Raw genomic sequence first — 21,212 nt, 5'->3', positions numbered from 1 at the left:
GAGTCACTGCATATATTTATCCTGAACAAAAGATCATTAGCAAATTTTGAGATTTTAATGTATGTATTTTCCTTTTAGTTTTCAAAAGGGACCTTTAATAAGGAGATTGTTCAGCTCAAAAATTATAAAATACACTTCCATTCACTTTACTTTGCACATCTGAGCTATTGACTCTTGATCTGTACTGTTCTATTTAATGTTAAGAAAGTCAAGATAAACATTTCTGTGTCCATAGTCTATATGAAAACATAGAGGTTCCTCTAAAATTAAAGTGGACATGCGGTTTTAAATATGTGTTTATGATTGTTTTCTGATGATTTTACTAAATTAAAATTTGAATCCCAGTTCAAAACTGTTAAGTGTGAAATATAATTTTTGCTAATGTGTCTCATAAAGGATCTTAACAACCTTGTGAATGGGTCACATTAAAAACAAATCACCAAATCAAGCCCCTTGAAAATGGTTTAATGTATTAAAATGGTTTTAGAGATACTGGATGGATATGTTTTACTTTTTAAATAATGTTTACAGGGGACCTTTGATTGGCTGTAGAGGCTGATGCTATAATTCACGCTATCCTGTTTTTGACCACAGGGTGGCTGTGAAGCCTGATGATGACAATACATGAAGACATGCCATGATGATAAACTACAGACATACCAAGGTTATATTTGAGACTTACTATAATATATACTGTACAGTATAATGTAACATTTAAATGATATTTATCCATGTTAATGGCTATCAATTGATAATTTATAACAGTTATAGGTTGTAACGTTAATTGTTCCTAAAACAAACTCATTACATTCTAATGTTTCTCACTTCTCAGTAATCAAATACGTGTTCATACTAGATAAAAATACATTCATGATTATATATACAGAATATTTGGGCTTTTTTGCTACTACGAAATATGCTAGCAGTACCACATCAGCAGCTGGATTTCAGAATCATAGACCTCGATGGATTTTTCTTGACACTCCAGGTAGTAACAACACCAGGTAGTCTGGTTGAGTGGCACTCATATAGGAGACCAACCCCATCAAATCCGTGTTACCCAGAGCCCCGCCCCCTCTCTTTGTCAGCTGAATTAATTTGATACTATTTTTGAATTTCTGCGTTTCCCAGGGAAACCTAATGACGCAATGACGTCAATGCGGGTCAATAGCACAGTGATAGGCTGCTGGCGGGGAAAGCTGTGCTCTCCACCAACAGAAATGACACTGCTGTATCTAAGAAGCCCTGGTGTACATTAAATTAAGCATAAAGAGTATATATATATATATATATATATATATATATATATATATATATATATATATATATATATATATATATATATATATATAAAGACGAATGAATATGAAAAACACGTTTTAAAAATACAGTATGCTTTATTACACTTTATTACATTATTATTATCATTATTATTGTTGTTATTTTCATCAACTTTACGTAAATTCTTACCGTGAATGTGAACATTTTCGATTCACAGCGTCGCGTTCTCGTGTCTGCGGGATGCCAGCCCTCATTTAACTTCTCAATAACCAATCTAAACCCCCTCCCCCAAATACATGGGAAAGCTGATACTTTATATAGGTATTTCCCTTCATTCAAAAACAGCGAGCGATCTCATTCACGCAGTGACTGTGGTCCAAATGCAGGCGCTCCGTCTGTGTACCCGTCTCGTCTAGATTCCTCTGTGAACACTGTGCGAACATCACTTTGCTCTTCGATGAACGAGAACATACGGTGAGTGACATTTGATTTATTTCTGTCTCAGTTCTCAACTCATTTGGAACTTTATTTTGACTTCGGATATATTTTACAGTGATCAGATGTTGAACTAGTTGATAACTCCACAGAGTTTGTTTGCTGGTGGTTGAATTGTACAGGCATTTAGAGTAGGCTATACAGAGTCCAGATCAAAACTAGATCAGATGCTACTTTTGTGTTTTGCAAGATTGCAGCCACTTAAAGTTCCATGCTTCGGTTTATAGGCTATTTGTGCGATGTATTGAGTCTTAATAATTACTTTTCATTTATCTCGATACTCGGCGGAGTGTTATAATAGTGGCATATTTTTCGTCCTTGATATTAGCGGCCTTTTCAAAACTTTAAATCCGATGTTCTCAAAGCGTGTTGTTCTCATTGTTGCCGAGTGGTCACGATTCGCGCTGTTGTAACATTTATGGACGCACTGCATGACATCTCCGGTAGCCTACTCTTTTAGCTTTTGCAACGCTTCTACGTTTTAAGAAAGAGCAAACAACAGAATCTTTTTGATGAAGTCAGTCGTGTTCATGTTTTACTCCTCCTAACTTGAGTTGTAGCAGATGAGGAATCTGTAGCAAAACAAGTCACTGAATATGCAACCAGGACTGTCTAGACCGCCTCCACTCTGTAGTGTTGCACCCAGTATAAACAAAGAAAGGTCTTTGGTAAGAAAGCGTTCCCTTATCAGTTGACATGAGCGGACGGAGGGTTTCAGCACCACGGACAGCGACTACCTCAGGCCTAGGCTCGAGAGCGGACGTCGCACTACATTTCACGACAAAGAGTATGAAATATGTCGCAACAAGTGCATGAATGCAATGACATTATGGAACACGTAGTGTAAATATATTTATCGCTGGTGATAATCTTGCAACTCTTTACCCTGCATTTACACACACACACACACACACACACACACACACACACGCACACACACACACACACACACACACACACACACACACACACACACACACACACACATATATATATATATATTCTGTCTACTATCTTTTTGCGTGTTGCAGGCTTCTTGTAAGGACCGCGTAAACTCCGCGCCTCGGACTCAAATTTTACAAGTAGGGCACCTAGGCCAGTATTCACTTCATGGTATTACAAAATGACGGTCTGTGTTTTTAGATGTTAACTGTTTGTTGCGTATGAATGGATGCAAATGGCTGTAATATCTCTTTGATAAATGTATAGAAACACACATCGTGGCATCTTGCTGCGTCGTCGTGACGTTGTCTTGGTCTTGCATGAGGCCTCTGATCCAGAACTGGATTTTACTGGCAACGTGCTCGTCTTTGCATCATCATCACCATCAGCCATTGGCACACCTATTTTATCATTGTTTGTGTCGGGTGTGATTGTATAGTCTGGTTTCTGAGTAAGCTAATATTAGAAACGTCGTTTTTGTCCATCTGTTTTCAAGAGTTTAATCATTGTGTCCATTCTTGCTCTTACACTGACATTATTGACTTGTTTATGTGGTTGGTGTGAGGAGCTTGAGTGTTTCTCCCATTGCTATAAATAATGTTTACTTTTTTGCCTCAAGCATTTTTCATGTTATCGCCTTAAACGATAAAACAGCCACCGAATCCAGAGGTAATGTCTTTCATTAAGGCATCGACGAGAGGAGGAGAATGAACGTGACGTCAATGCAACTGACGCTGCTTTGGATAAAGGAAAATTAAAGATAAAGGAAACTGAAAATTTTATTTTCCATATATACATAATTGCATTATGAGTTTGTGTATGATTGTATCTGTAATCGGTAATATCGCCTTGATGCAATTAGGCTAATTGGGGCGTAACACTTGCTCAAATCAGAAAGAAATGAGAGCAATAACAGAAACGATTCGCATCCATTTGAAATAAAGCAGAAATCACGATTAGTCTTTTTAAAAGCGTGTCATGTCTCGATACCGAAGCGTCACGATCCTTTACGCAAACCGCGTTAGAGAGTAGACGTGAACGCGCATGTCACGGTGATCACGTACAATTCCTCTGAGGAGCATTTGTGAGTGTTTTTTTTCCCTCCAAGTGCTCTAAAAATAGTAACAGCTTGATCCAGAAATAGACAGGGGTATCACCCTCATATGCAGCCTTCGTTTTGAGGCATAAAAACACACCAGGACAGCACGTTATGTGCTCTTGTTGTGTCCTTGAGATATTTCCTTGTGTTATTGAGCTTTTCATTCAGTACTGACACAATGTATTTCTCTCATCGAGGGCTCCCTCCACCTGCGAGACCTCTCGCTCTCCTGGTGACCCCGGTTGCATGTTCTGGCTTGAAATATGTATTTCTGAACAGTTTGTGGTCACTTTTTTCAATCAGTGAGTGAAGCTGGAAGGGGATCACCCTGGCGCTTTGTTTAATAACGAAAACTCTCAAATACGAGAAAAAGGTTGCCTGTTAATTTACACTTTTTATCATTCGTGGCTGAAATCACATGATGAACCCTCTATAATGAAGAGGAGCTGTCCGCCATCAGCGGTGCTGAAATCCGTCGACTCACACGTTGCCGCCACAGTGTCCAGTGCAGACCTGTACCATTGAATAAAACTGTACTTTCATGTCCTTAGTCATGTGGAAATTGTTTTCTAGGCAGAGGTTTTTGGTCTTTATAGCCTGCTCCACACACTGAAGACTGCTTTGGTTCATCTGACCATTTCCTCAATAATTCAGTGTATCACATACGTTTAATAATTCAGTCTTTGCACGCGATCCTGAGGTTAGTCTGGCAACCCTGCTGAACACACCATCTTAAACCAGCCTAAGATGATTTGCTGGTCTTAAATTTGACCAAGCTGATTGAGATGGTCTCCCACCCTGATGAAAAACTAAAACTACCTTGGATTCCTTTAACAAGGACCTGCGTAAAACCACTGAACCTCTAGATCACGTAGATGGTGACACCTTTCTTTTGTATGTGTGTATTAACCAAAGAGTCAACACCAGCAACGCTGATTTTCAAACAATCCGGTTTGTTTATAGACCCAACTGCGTGGTCTTTGTAAATCCATTTCGTCAGACTAACCATGTAGCTGTAAAATCTCGGTCATACATACGGTTTATGTTTATCACTTCAAAGAGCAATCAATTCTTCACGTTTGCCAAACGTATGAAGTGGGTAAGAGCACAGCGGTCCTTGGTAATTCGTTTTTGGCGTGCGGTTTCATCGGAAACAGCACAGATTGGCGAGTCGTGACTGCTAAAGTGAGTAATGCGCGTCGGCTGCGTCAGTAGGGGCAAAGCGCTGGGTGCCGGAGACAGATGGAGGGAATCGTGACTGACTGGAGACTTCCACAAATGAAACCACAACCTCATAATGTCACCACTAGAGTGATCTCTCTTAAGATTAGACTTAAATGTTAGGGTCTCGCTGTTCTCCCCTGTTACTCTCAGTCCTGACCTTGGAATCCGGAGGCGATTCTACACATTCAGAGAAAAGCAAGCGCAGGGCTCTCTGGTTATAGAGTTTATGTGTGCGTGCGTGCTCGTGAGGACGAGGTTATTTTATGGTTGTGTGAGTGTGTGTGTGTGCGCGTGTGCGTGCGTGCGAGAGATGTGTGGGGTATCCAAATATAGCCAGACTCAGAGATTGATGTTCATTATTTTATGAGACAAGGAAAGGAGGAAGCTTTGGTGACTACAGACCTTGTACACACGGATCTTGAGGAACTTGTGGTAAGTGTCCAGCTGGATCATTTTGATATTTATCGGCGGTGGTGATGCTTATTATTTGATACGGAGTGATGCATTTGTATTTCAAATGGACCATTCCAGATGCTTTTGGCTTGATTCTCTTAGATTAACACCTGGTAAACAACTGAAACCTGTATAATATAACATTTTTATTACTAAGATATGTCATAGAATGACAGGTTGGCACATTCGGATTAGAAAAGCGCTACAAAGGCAACAATGAAGCAAATGTATTAAATGCATTTTGCACACCGGTGGAGAATTAGTTTTCTATATTTTTCCTTTTTTCAAAAAGGGGGGTCCCTGTGTGAGAAGAGCACGGATTGGTCGAATGACGAGTTTTCGTATGCTCCAATGAAATCCTTCACTGCTCTCTATTTACTGTGAGCTGGAGCGCAGTAAACCCCCTCCTTCAACAGATCTATCGACTGACAGGAGTAGATCAGCTTTTTGCTTAACCACATCACGAACATGAGAATATGTACAGTATGGCCATAGGAAGGGCATCGGAGCACGGATAAAATTACGGTGCGCGGGCTCGTATGGGAAGGGAGTCGTAAACCAGAGCGGATTCTGTGCATTTCTGCGCGAATGTGTAGAACTGGAGTCTACTGCACACGGTCCGGCCATTGGCTACAACAACATGGACTGTTAGTAATTATGGACCAAGCCTGCAACTCAGATGTCACATTCAAAGCGTAAGGAAAAGTCTTTCACGAATCTTTTTGCGGTCTGGGCTTGCTGTTCTCAACTATCAATGGGAAGCCCTTACCCCAAAAAGCATTTGCGGAGGGCACACACAGCGAATAATAGAAGAAAGCTCTCTCTTACTTCTGTTCCTCTTGGACTATCACCATATTCAACGTCAGAACGGCAAACATTGCAATTCTAATGAGTACTATTTTATTTTTTTTTAACTGGGAAAAAAAATCCAAGGTTTTACTATTTTCTTTCTTTTTTGAGTCTGGCACTCCCTTTCAGTATCAAGTGGCTCCAACCGCGCCTTATCAATTTAACGTGATTTAATTCTGAATTTTAACACTGAGGGTTGGGGACTGTATGCTTACTATATAACTAAAATAAACGATGCGATGCTTAACGGTTTTACCATGTGAATAAACAACTGAATTAAAGCACAAATGCAATAAAAATATTATTACATCTTGATCGTGACATCTTATTTGGAGTTTTGCAGAGACGCAGCTGACGCGCGCGCAGGTGCTGTTGCATACAGCTCGTGGAACATCAGTTGTGGTTGGAGAGTTAGCATACAATTTTCTAACACGATTCATGGCAATCCAACATGTTTCAATGGAAAAATAGTCACAGCAGCCGATGTATAGACTCACTGATCTTTGACTGACTCCTTGTTAAAAATACGCATGCTAGCTGCTCACTATATAGGAACATGTCAAAATATCACAATGTTAGACTAGTAGTGTCACGTGCCCTTACCTGTGCTCAAAATTAGGGAGCCGGAGTTATGTTGTCCAGACATAACATATGGCTTGTTCACATTTAACGCATTGTGTAAAATTATTTTTCGAATTTGTAAAAAAATCAAAGATTATTACAATAAAACACTACTTACTGCATAATTCAAGTGTATTACAAGTGCAGCTTCTTTGTAATTAATTGGAAAACGTAATAACAATTTCTGACTCAAAAATATTATGAAATAACCATTATTATTATTATTATTATTATTATTTTTATTTATTTTTTTTATTTATTGATTTATTTTTCTCTGTGTAGACAGATTAATTGTACACAGTATAAACTGACCTAAGGGAGTCTTCAAAATCCACCCAGAGTTCCTAGCATTAGATTTATCCACACTTCATCAAGTAGAACACACACTCTCTGTTGTGATTTGAGGAAAACCTAACTGAATCATTTAATTGTTATCATCATGGCATTGTACGAAAGCCTCTGATAATATAATAAGACGCAAAACAGTATTGGTCCAGCAGTGCTGCAAGCATGAAAATGCATTATTTAGTGCAGCAGTTAACCATGACAGTAATATCATAAAGTTTTAAGGCAAGTTTTCTACTGCTACGTGTTTATCATTATGCTTTGAGATCTGTGTTCATGCATTTTGCAAATAGTGGATAATATGTTATTGTGCTTGTTTCAGAACATGCTACGTCATGCCTGACATTTAAACTGTGGTAGTTTAGTAAGGATCAAAGACAAGGGGACTCTGTGATTTAGCTATATGATTAGTCAAGAAATTGGTTTGCAAAAAAACTGTAAAGAGAATTATTTGATGCATCCAAATACACGAGTCATATGTGTGTATGCGTGTGTAGGTGCTAACAACACTTTCCTTAATTTCCACTTGTCTCAAATTGTCATAGGCATCAAAAATATCCTAACAAATATGTATTTTCAGACTATTTTATGATGAAACTGCGCCATCAGTGTTCAGGCCTTTTCCCGTTCTTGTTCCATTTCATGTTCCAGTCACATTCTCTAATTAAGGAGAGATAAATCAATTTGTTTTATAAATAAAAGTACTTTTAAATAAAACTAATGTATAAGAACAATGCATGTTGATCCGTATGCAGGTTATTCTAGCTAAAACAGAGAGAAGAAGACACACACACACACACACACTCAGAGAGAGAGGGAGGAATGGGAATCCGAGCGAACACATCCAGCCCATGCCTAAATAACAGATGCCAGGCACGTAAATAATGCCATTTGTGTGTGTTTTCTCAAATGCTTGTTATCATGTCAATTATTTTATAGCCACTGGATATGTAACATTTATGGATCATCTTTTCTTTGTCCTTTTTTTTTCATTATGCTGCAGATTGTAACCAGATTACATATTTAGTGTAGATATAAAGATTTACAGTTCTGTAAGCATCGGGAATTGTTCATTTTTATGTTTTAGAACTAAAACATAACAGGAGGCTGACCCTCATCCTCGGACTCTGTTTAAGAGGTGATGTGCTCATATCGTAACTCCTCAAAACCATGTATACAAACAGTGGATTTTTATTTTGTATTCATTCAATAATAAGAAAATAAATGTTTACAGTGACAAATTATGTTTTTATTCTCATTCATTTTTGCAATGGGGTAAACATTTAGACGATCTGGACTGATTAATTTGTTTTGGTAAACCCCCAGACGATCCTTATGTTGTGAAATCCTGCACTGTTAAACCCATTTCTACTAACAGTTACTATAAATGATTATAGTAAAGTCTTTCAGAGCATTTTGTTAAAAAAAATCTATAATTTCCAATGTGATTTAGTTGTCTATGCATCAGTGCCTTCATAAAATCTAATTTTAAAATCTGCAATGTAAATTATTAATCATGTAAGAAGCAATATAAAATATATATATATATAAAATGAATGTGACTTGTATAGGAAGCCTTGAAACAGCACTTTACACATGTATTAACTCAGGCTTTTGCACTATGTTATTAAAGAAAGGCCCAAAGCCTACAAACGTACCTGAATTTATTATCATCTGAATTTACTGAACCTTACTTTCTGGGTGAATAATGCCTTTATGATGTGCTCGACTTATTTCCACATCATTTTTTTTTTTCAAAAGTAATGTGAACGCAAAACATTTTCAATTAATACTTTTTTTTTCTTTTTTTTAAACAAGAAAATGTTCTAATATTGAATACTAATATTAATATTAATACAATTTATTTTCATATATTAATTTCTTTCTTTTATTTTTTCTTCTTTTTTTTTTTATTACAGACAGCCTCTAACATTTTGTATGATTTAACACATTGTTTAAATGTGCAGTTTCATGGCTTAAAGCAGGTTGTGGTGTGAACTTTACTGATCTGCACTAAAGCATGTTATCAGTCTATCTGTCTTCTAGAATTTTCTTTCTTTCTTTCTTTCTTTCTTTCTTTCTTTCTTTAAAGTAAAATGACTAACTAACTTTTACAAGGGATAACATTTCCCCCCACGTCTGTACAGGCTTGCTACAAGTTTTGTCTTATATAGTTTTATTTATTTATTTATTGACCCTATCATGCATCATGGTAATTTGAAATATTACTCACATTGAAAAAAAAATCATATGATTTTTAAGTTATGTACTTTACAGGATTAAACAATTATGAATACCAAGTCAGGAATGCATCTGCCAGAAATAATACTCACGGCTGAGATGTGCAGAGAACTGTCTTCATTTTTTTCTCACGGGCCACATTACAGATCTCCTTAAAGATTTTTTTTTTTTAATGTGTGTAATATGATGTGGGTTTATTTAGATTTTATTCATTTATTATTACGATTTTATTGAACCCTTTTTTTTATATTTAAATTTTTTACTGTAGCTCACGCTGTAGGTCACTTTTAAATATATTGTTCAGTATGCTTTAAGTAAACCTCAAACTTTTCCTAGATCTGACCTATACAGACTAGACAATGGTAATTACAAAAGAATATTACATTACTACTGCAAATAATAATTTCTCATTTGCACTATTAAACACTGATATTGCAGTTTCAATAACAAATGAGAGCAAAGGGAGAGAGATCTGCATCAGCACACACCAGTTGTTTCTGTCTGCTATTTTGTAGATTTTATATTTTGACATTTTAAATGATACATTATATATTTTCAGAGCTACTGAATTTACAAACAGTACTGTGCATTGATTGGCTGTAATTTGATATAATTTACATGTCTTTTTAATGACGTTTTAACTTTTTATATCAATTATTTTGCTAAATCTTTGTTATTAGTGACATATTACATTCAGTACCTCTCATGAATTAAGTTGCATTAAAACCTGCAGCTTTATGCACCTAACAATATTTTATATAAATACTTGAGGACAAAGAAAATAGATTACTGAAAACTGTCTGTTCTCAATTTAAAGATTCTTCAAAGACTTTTGAATTGATTGTTTATGCTTCTTAGTTATTATCTCTAATCTTTACAATTAAAAAATATTTTGTAATTATGGGAGATTTGCTGATATTATGTCATATCACGCCCCCTCAAAAAACTGCTGTGAATCAGGCAAATCTATGAAGTTGGAGGGAATTCGGCAGATTTAACACACACACACACACACACACACACACAGAGACTGAGACTAATCGATCACATCTTTAACTGTTACCAAAAATATTTTGTCTGTCATTTCCATCTGACTGTCCAAATCATGCAATCTGAAAACATGGAAATGTCAGCTTTCCAGCATTTAACTTATACAATTGTTACTCTCCTCTTTGCGTGTTACTGTGAATCTTTTACCTTTGCTTATCCTTTTTATTTCCTGTATATTTAAATTAAGGCTTTTGAAAGTCATAAAACGGACTAAATAGTCATACCTGTGTCTTTTCTGTCTGGCATCCAATATATGGCCAAAAATTGGGCCAGGATTACCAATACCTCCCAAAATATTTTTTATTAAGACACATTTATGTGTTATTTTAATTTTGACTGTGTGATATTAAAAATAAAAGCTCAACCAGAACACTAAATGCAGGCATTTATATAAAAAGTTAAACAAGTTTTCCTACAGGCTATGCAGGCATACCCTCATAAACATCAGATGTATGAGAAACATTTTGTCCCATCATATAAACGCTGTTTATGGTTTATCAAAATATTCACAATTCACACTGATCTGGAAAAGCACTGTAAGCATCATAGAAATTATTTGCATCAATTGTTTGTGTGTCAAAGTACAAACAATCTTTTTGTGAATGTTCTAAAAGAAATAAAAAACTAAGACTCGGCTTAGACTGTAGTAATAATAGTTGTCTTTTATTAAATATTATAGAAGTTTATAGTGTGTTACAATGAATGTGTGTGTTTTAGGTGTGTGTATCCATGTTGAAGGATCTGATATTCAAACTGTTTATCTGTGTTTCCTGTTCAAACACTCTGATTGTCTTGTGTCTTAACCTGCCCACTCATACAGTCTTCTTAATCAGCATTGTCTTCTGCTGTTTGCACTTCTTTTTATACATTTTATTGTTCTTACTGATGAGTAATAGCTACCTCAAAAAATAAATCTGCCAGTATTGTGAAAATGAAGATGCATTGTGAAAAGAAAATTGTACTTACTTTGAATGTTCTGTATGAAGCATGTTTATTTCAGACATTGTTGTAGATGAGTAAATAAAAAACAAGACAAAAGTGAAAAAAATGGAAGTAATTACGTGCAGCAGATAGAGTATGTATTTTAAATTTAATAAAATGTGGATTAACAGTGATAACCAATAAGAACATACTACTACTACTAGAAATAATAATAAACAGAGAATAGTTTAATATCTTCTATAGCTTTGAAGATGTTTACAGTACAATATTTGCATGAAATATCTAATTATTATTTCTTGTTAGATATCACCTAAAACATATTAACAGTTAATTTTTTTTTTCATTCATCTTTTTACTTTGACTGATGAGTTATCTTCAAATGTACCCTCAACCACAAACACACACACAGACACTGGTTTCCATTTTTTTATAATTTTTTTTTTTTTTTTTTTTTTTGTGAAGACTCTTCCTAGGTGTAATGGTTTTTACACTGTATATAAAAATATAATATAAACTATATTTTCTGTTACCCTACACCAACCCTACACCTAAACCTGCCCCTCACAGGAAACTTTCTGCTATTTCAGATTTTCAATTCGCTCCATTTTTTGTGATTTATAAACTTGTTTCCTCATGGGGACCAAAAATATCCCCACAAGGTCAAAATTCACTTGTATTACTATAAACTAACCACTTACATTTTAAGATTTTCAAAAGACTTCATTCTGTGTGATTTGTTTTTACTCATGGAGACCAAAAGTGTCCCCACAAGGACAAAGATTTTGGATAAAGCTATCTTTATGTGGACATTTTTTCCACCATAATGTGTGGTATACCTGAACCACACACACGCACACACACTCAAGTTTTCAATCACAGACTGCAGGAAGCTCTTGCAGTGCATGTGTGTTGTAAACATGTACTGTAAAAAAGATGGTTCTTTAAAGGGTCTTTTCATGTAGTAAAGGTTCTATTTAGAACCATATCATCCTGAAAAACTCTCATGCTGAAATGATTCTTTGTGTTGTTGTTTTTTTATTTTAATTTAATTTTTTTGCAAATCTGTAACTGTCAAGGCTACTCGATTACTACATTTGTGTAACTAAACCATTCAACATACCTCTCGAAATGATTTCCTTCGTAATCTATGAATTGTCTATACATTTTAACTTCTGAATTGTTACTGGTTTCCTACCAAGCGTGAGCCGCTCTGTTCAGCTGAGGATACTTCTCTTCTCTTCTCCACTCAGTAAGTAACAGTGATACTGAATTTATGATCCATATTGTAAGATTTTGAAATTACTTTATATTTACTAAACATTTAATTCAATTTTAATTTCTATTTATTTCGGTCCTTACAGACAACTTTTCACAAATGTTCAATAATACTTACACAATTTATTGATAATGAGTCATATAACATCATGTTTTCATACATTTTCTTACATTTGCAAAGTGAAATACATACTTTTAATTTCTTATGACAATTATTCCATCTACTTCTTTGACAGATATACACCTATTTTCAGCATTCATTTTTGCACTTACTTTTTAAAACATACATTCCTCTTAGTTTATACTGACTTTCTCTTATTTTAAACAGCCTCTGAATACAATTTGGAAGTAAATTATTGTAAACTTTGTATATTAGCTGTGCTGTATATAAATCAACTATACATAAGCACATTTTAAGCATGTTATTTTTTGTTTTATTTAATATTGCAATGGATTTGGACATTTTTGTTTTTGCATAATTTATATGTGATTTCCAACATCATTTATGATCAATAATAACACCCCAAAAATTGATTTTCATACACTCTTTCTATTTCCTCATTGTTAATCCTTATTTTTGTTTTAATTTCTATTCATTTTTTTCCCTGAACAATTACATTTGTATCATCAGCAAACAAAACCATTTTTTAATTTTACTTTTAATTATATTTAACTTTACAAATATAATTTATATACAATACAAACAATTTGGGGCCTAATACCGAACCTTGTGGAAGACCACAATTAACTTCCCTTAAATCTGATTTAACACCATTTATTTGTTCAAACTGATATCTTTTTTTGAAGGTTTTTTTTTTTTTTTTTTTTACAGTATATTCATTATTGTCCATTGAAGTAGAAATCTCTTCTACCAGTTCCATCACAGCCTTTGAGGTTGACCTATGTGCTCTAAAGCCATACTGATGTTCATTAGTTTGTGTTTTTTCTATAAAATTATCAAGACTACACACTAATAATTCTCTAAAATTTTTGAGATCGTGGAAAGAAGAGAAATTGGTCTATAGTTGGAAAAAAGATACAGATCTCAACTTAAAAAATAGGAATAACTTTAGCTGTTTTCATGTACTGTAACTGGAATGTGTCTATTGAAAACGATTGATTACAAATATGAGTAAATGGTTTTACAATATGTTCTATATGTTTTTTTTTAATTAATGACAAGTCAGTATCACAATCAGTGGAATATTTATTCTTACAATTATTAACGATGTCAATTATTTCAATTATTACTAGAAATATTCACTTAATCTATCCTATCCCCAGTTCTCTGATCTACAATCTGTTATGCTACCTTATTCCCTATATTTACATAAAACTCATTCAATTCACTGATAATGGCATTCGTTTTATTTATACAAATTTTATCATCATTTAAAAAATTATTTTGGGTAATCTACTTTTCCAGTATTCTTAATTATACTATTAAGTACATACCATGTTACTTGAATATTATTCTTATGCTTGTCCAATAACTTATTATAATAGTCCTTTTGTCTAAATCTTATAATGCTTATTAATTTATTTTTTAATATAACTTATTTATTTTCGACTTGTTTTGTTCTAGTGGCTATAAATTTCCTGTATAATGCATTTTTCTTTTATATGACTTCTCCATTCCCTTTAGTCAAACAATGTTTATTATATAGTTCAATTAATATAGTCAAAAAAGCATCATAAGCTCTATTGGGATCTTTATTTACATAAACCTCATTCCAGTTTTGTTTCTTTAAGTCCTCACCAAGAGCAGCAATAACTTCTGGTGCTCTATTTCAAATTGTTTTAACTATTTTTCCTGATTTCTTTAGTTTTTTATATGGTCTTTGAAAGATCACTTGAAGAACTTGGCCAAAAAAAAAAAAAAAAAAAAAACAACAACAACAACAAACAAACTGATTTTGTTTTAAACAAATGAAAGAGACACATTGCAACTCTAAATTAATTTGTGTATTTCTATCCTGATGCTGTGGCATCTCACAACCATGATCATCTGCAGAGAGAAACTCTTTTAAGGACATAAAGGCATCAATCATAGAGGATTTTGAAGATAGCTCACCGGAAATTGATTGAATTGACTTCACTGCATTTATTTTGTGTTTTATTTCTCTATTTAATTATCAGTTTTGTTTTTATTGTTATATACCTGTCATTTTTGTTAAAATTGTCCATGTCAATAAAATAATAAAAGTACCTGACACGGCTTGCCATTTTATTTCAAATGCAAAACCCTTTCAGTATCATATCTGAAGAAGTAATTATATATATACAGTATATATACTACATGTGTGATTGTATGAGAGGAATTGTAATACTGCAACTTCAAACAACAACATTCAATTTTCATCCCTTGAAGGACATTTTCACTCATATTCAAAGAATAAAATTCTCAAAAAGGCAATAGTATATTGGATGTCATGTTTTGCTCACTACAATTACCCTTATGAAAGGAAAATATAATTACCAATATATTTTGTTAATTATATATTGTTATATATTGTAATATATTATTTTCCCTTTTTATTTTCTAATATATTATATATTTGAATACATTTAATAATATATTGATGATACATGCAAAATATACAAATGATTGCCGCTTTAAATATATTGCAATATATTGGAAAAAATAAATATATATAAGAATTTATGCCTAATATATTACATGATATTTTCCAATATACTGCAATATATTTTTGTTTCATAAGGGTATAATACAAATCCTGGATTAAATAATTTATCAATTAAGAAACAGCATTTGAAGTTTTGAAACCTTTGTCAGTCCACTGCTATAAGGCCTACTTTCATATAGATTAATATAGAATTTTACTAGTGTCATTGGTTTCAGTGTTTGTTCCCTTAAATGTTCCGGAAAAATAAAAAGCGACCATCTGACTCTTTACAGTGTTGAATTCACACACAGATTTTTTTAAATAGCCTATGTTTTTCGTCTATGTTTCTAATCGTATCTCTCTGACCAAACATTTCATTATTTTAAGCTTCATCAAGGACCAAAACATTTTAGACGTTCATATTTCTACAGTATCTCAATGTTTGAATCTTTTTTTTTAAATGCTTTATTTGAACATTCTGTTTACAGTATGAAACAGAGTTAGAACACAACAATAATTTTAAGAATAACAAAATATAAAGAATAGAGACAGAGAACACTTCAACAACATCATAGTAAAAAAAAGAAGAAAAAAGGTAGAGAGTGTTACATTAACAAAAAAGAAAAGTATAAAGAAAGTTGGCATTACTTAAATGAAAGAAAATCTAAACATTTAATTCTTTCCAAAGTTTCCGAGTATAACTGCACGACCAAAACAAGTGAAGAAGAGTATCAGTGTCATTCTGACAGAAACAGCAATTAGTGTCAAAATTAAGGAAATTTTTGACTGGGTAAATATTATGAACTAATTTAAAAGATATTTATTTTACTTTCTTTGTGAGGAAACATCTATGTTGTATGGATCATATATATTTTTCCAATATAAATGATCAAAAAGCCTATTCCAATATGAGTTTGCAGGAGGGGCAGAGATAATGCATCTTCAGTCTTTCACTGACAGACATGAGACGTGAGCTAACGAACAGAGCTGACATCCAATCAGAAAGCAGTCTGCGGAACACGCAACAATACGTAATTAACGCGGAAGCGGATGTTCTTCAATCCATCCTGCACACTAACGTGCCGACACTACCTACATCCATCGGTATTTGTAGCAAACACAAGTGAAAAACAGTTGTGATTTTGCGTGTGATGATGGAGCTGCTGACAGATGCACTGTACTGGATCGGGGCTGTCACTGTGGCCTGGCTCTCGGTCAGTACTCTGTGCTGTCTGCTCAGCGGGATTCGCGTGTGGATTGTGGGCAATGGAAATTTGATGCGGGCGACCAAACTCGGGAAATGGGCAGGTTGGTAAACACAATGACAGATGAGGCGAACACTTTCATTATTATCAGGCAAGCCACTTTAACAGTCAGCCATCAGTTACTGTGTGTCATCATTGTAACGTGATGGTCGTATAATGTGAAGCACTTTATAGAGCATGTATCAAAATGAGGACTGGAGCGTAACTTTTTTTTTCTGTTTTGCTACACTTTTTATAATGACTTCCACTGTGCTACTTTACCTGAAGATCTCGTTGCTTCAGTGCAGTGCTGCGTCCCTTGTTGTTTAAAAAGAGCTTGATTGGAGGGACTAGAACCAAGTATTAAGATTGTTTGCCCTCTAGGGACCACTTGTCTAATAAAATGATTGCAGAACAGAAATACAGACATACGTGCAATAATTAATGAGTTATTACTTTATAGAAATGCTATAAACTATTGAATGAGTGGTTAAAAAAAACAAAACATGAAATAAAAATTGAAACTTTGTGTTAGTTTTTAGTTTATATCCGTCTAAACCATATCCTTATGTCCGTCTAAAACATAAATTACCATTTTCACATTTTGGTCACAGTTTAGTTTGGGGATCAGTTCTCAATATTAACCACCAACTATGACTTTTGCCTCAATAAACTCATAATTTCCTGCTTCTTAATAGTTAGTAAGGTGGTTTTTAAGTTTAGATATTGGGTAAGGATCTAAAATTTGGTCACAATAAACAGCCAATGTGTTGGTTATATGCATGGTAAAAAGCAGCTAGTTAATAGTGAGAATTGGTACCTAAATTAAAGTGTTTCTCTCTCTCTCTCTCTCTCTCTATATATATATATACACACACACACACACACACACACACACACACACATATATATATATATATATATATATATGTGTGTGTCCCTTTCTCCCGCAGGTGCAACAGGTTCTTAAAGTAAAAAAAAGAAAATCTATTTATTTTGGGGACCCTTTGAACTCAGATCTACAATGAGCACCGAGACCATTAATCGACTGTAAAAAGTCATCCGTTTGCATTATCTCTAGCTATTTTTAAAATAATCCTGATGACACCAATCATGTGAGTCACTTTTTATATTGTTGGTTCGGTTCATGGCTTATAATGCTTTCCTATGAGAAAAATATTTCTAAATACATCAGTGGTTAATAGCAAACATCTTTTTTTTTTAAAGGAAGTAAAAAGCATGGGCAAGAAAATGTGCTTGCCATTCTGTTTCGTGGGGTCTTTAGTTTCTTGGGATATAGATTGTTAATTGTAAAGTTACAGAAGCTCATAGAAGCACAAGGTCATGAAATATTTCATGGCTCTGGGTTTTAACTGACGTGTACTCTCTATTAAATGAAGGCGATGGTGCAGAGGGTGATCTGGAGTTAACTAGTGTACACTCTGCCAATGATGTTTAAGCACAGTAGTGGGAGTGATCCTCACACTGTAGTCATTTTTTTCTTTATACGTAGATTTGACTTTTGACCAAGGGCTTATCATACGTGGAGTTCCAAAAGTCCATCATTCTGTAGAGTTTAGACCAGTCACTCACTTCATCAACATGCTTTACTCTGATTTTGACTTTAGCTCATGTCTAATCAAATGACTTACTGGCTGTCATTCTTTTTTTGTTTAGAGAAACTGATAGTATTGATATAAATTTTATTAACCAAGATTCATTTTATGTTTCAGAAATATGTTTTAAGGGAAAAAAAAAACAGTTGGTGCTTTTTAAGCATTTTATTTATGATGCGAGTTAGATTATTTTAATATATTTATTAATGATGCAGCTTTCTTGAAAATTAATTGAGATTCATTGTTTTGCGATCCATTGATACACTGAACAGAATTATAAACGCAGCACTTTTGTTTGTGCCTCCATATTTCATGAGCTGAACTGAAATATCTAAGGGTGTACTCACACTAGGCACGGTTGCCATGAACCGGCCCCGAGTACGATTGTCCCCCTCCCCACTCCCCCTCTGGCCTGCACTCACATATAGGGTTTCAGCATTCGTGCCGGAGCACGCTTACGTCATTATGGTGCGACGGTTTCGGGATAAACAGGAAGAGCGGCGCTCTTTGAACACAATGGAGTGCATCGCTCTGTTTTCTTTGTGGATAATTTTGTGTTGTTTGGTCCACAGCCTGTTGTTAAACAGATGTGTCGCCTTAGTGGCGCGAAAATTTTCACGTAATCGTGCTGCTCGTATGAGGATGTTTGCAAGGTACCAGCTGAAGTGCAGCAAGGACTTTGCAGTTTTTAGTTTTTATGTGTTTTGCACCTCTGCCATAGACCAAAGCGACCCTTTCCCTGCAATGTTGGTTTTGGGGCGTCGCAAAACCGTGACGCAACGCATCCTTTTCCGTGCCCTGCATGCGAACCGCGCCCGAGTCCAACTGAACCGTGCCCTGGCCCACCTCTTCCAAGCGGGCCAGGGCTGGCTAATCGAGCCGCGCCCGGGCACGATTCGGAGCACTCACACTAGTCAAACGAACCGCGCTTTGGTGGTCAAACGCACTCGGGCACGGTTCAAACTGGCTAGTGTGAGTACACCCTAAGAATTTTTCTATGTACACAAAAGGCCCATTTCTCTCAAATATTGTTTACAAATCGTCTACAAATCGTTTACAAATTGTCTAAATCCGAGTTCAGACTGCATGATTTTAGCCCAGTTTTTGGCTCGCCGACAGGTTTTGAAAAATTGCAGACAAATGCCCGAAATCACAGACAAATCTGTGCTTGTACACGCGAGTGACAATCACGGAGTGTGAATGAGCAAAGATGCGATCTGAGAGAATCGCAGACGAGTTGCCGACTCGTAAGTCTGTGTTAGTGAGCACTTCCCCTTTGCCAAGATAATCCATCCACCTCACAGGTGTGGCATATCAAGATGCTGAATAGACAGCATGATTATTGCACAGGTGTGCCTTAGGCTGGCCTCAATTAAACGGCACTCTAAAATGCATTTTTTTTTACACAGCACAATGCCACAGATGTTGCAACTTTTGAGGGAGCATGCAATTGGCATGCTGACTGCAGCAATGTCCACCAGAGCTGTTGCCTGTGAATTAAATGTTCATTTCTCTATCGTAAGCCATCTCCAAAGGTGTTTCAGAGAATTTGGCAGTATATCCAACTGGCCTTACAACTGCAGACCACTTGAAACCACACCACCCTAGGACTTCCACATCCAGCATCTTCACCTCCAAGATCGTCTCAGACCAGCCACCCGGACAGCTGCTGCAACAATTGGTTTGCATAACCAAATAATTTCTGCACAAACTGTCAGAAACTGTCTCAGGGAAGCTCACTTGCATGCTCGTCTTCCTCATTGTGGTCTCGACCCGACTGCAGCTCATCATCGTAACTCACTTGAGTGGGCAAATGCTCACATTTGATGGCGTCTGGCACTTTGGAGAGGTGTTCTCTTCACGGATGAATCCCAGGTTTCACTGTACAAGGCAGATGGCAGAGAGCGTGTATGGCATCGTGTAGGTGAGTGGTTTGCTGATGTCAACATTGTCGATCTATGGCCCATGGTGGTGGTGGGGTTATGGTATGGGCAGAAGTATGTTATGGACAATGAACCCAGGTGCATTTTATTCATGGCATTTTGAATGCACAGAGATACCGTGACGAGATCCTGAGGTCCATTGTTGTGCCATTCATCCACAACCATCACCTCATGTCGCAGCATGATAATGCACAGCCCTATGTTGCAAGGATCTGTACACAATTCCTGGAAGCTGCAAACATCTCAGTTCTTGCATGGCCAGTGAGTATACTGGACATGTCACCCATTGAGCATGTTTGGGATGCTCTGGATCGGCGTTTACGACAGCGTGTTCCAGTTCCTGCCAATATCCAGCAACTTCGCACAGCCATTGAAGAGGAGTGGACCAACATTCCACAGGCCACAATCAACAACCTGATCAACTCTCTGCGAAGGAGATGTGTTGCACTGCGTGAGGCAAATGGTGGTCACACCAGATACTGACTGATTTTCGCAGACCCCCGGACCCCCCAATACAGTAAAACTGCACATTTTAGAGTGGCCTTTTATTGTGGCCAGCCTAAAGCACACCTGTGCAATAATCATGCTGTCTAATCGGCATCTTGATATGCCACACCTGTGAGGTGGATGGATTATCTCAGCAAAGGAGGAGTGCTCACTAACACAGATTTAGACAGATTTGTAAACAATATTTGAGAGAAATAGGCCTTTTATGTACATAGAAAAGGTCTTAGATCATTTTTCATCTCCTGAAAAATGGGGGCAAAAACAAAAGCGTTGCGTTTATAATTTTGTTCTGTATATAAATAGTACGTGGTTAGGGTGATTCATAAAATGCAAGTCGTCTATCATCTTTTCGAAAGTTTAAGCGGTATCTCAGAAAAAATACCTGTGGCTCCTGGTGATATGTTGAAGTCTTAAGAAACCAAACATTTGGTTTCTGCTAGAAACTGAGCATTATTACC

The 21,212-nt window shown here is 35.7% G+C and overlaps 1 protein-coding gene and 1 long non-coding RNA gene across 3 annotated transcripts in view; one reads left to right on the top strand and one right to left on the bottom strand.

Annotated features, from left to right (window-relative positions):
- LOC127979215 (uncharacterized) overlaps positions 1–21,212 on the bottom strand; it is a 143,377-nt gene that overhangs the window by 81,322 nt on the left and 40,843 nt on the right. The window lies entirely within an intron of this gene.
- LOC127979253 (uncharacterized) lies at positions 5,141–6,658 on the top strand. The gene is made up of 2 exons (XR_008158769.1): positions 5,141–5,473; positions 5,787–6,658. It is a non-coding gene; the product is annotated as an uncharacterized LOC127979253 (long non-coding RNA).

Source organism: Carassius gibelio, chromosome B19 (assembly GCF_023724105.1).
Source record: "Carassius gibelio isolate Cgi1373 ecotype wild population from Czech Republic chromosome B19, carGib1.2-hapl.c, whole genome shotgun sequence".
In the NCBI taxonomy this organism is placed as follows: Eukaryota; Metazoa; Chordata; class Actinopteri; order Cypriniformes; family Cyprinidae; genus Carassius; species Carassius gibelio.
The sequence above is the reverse complement of the archived record's forward strand: the minus strand, read 5'-3'. Positions and strand labels throughout refer to the sequence as shown.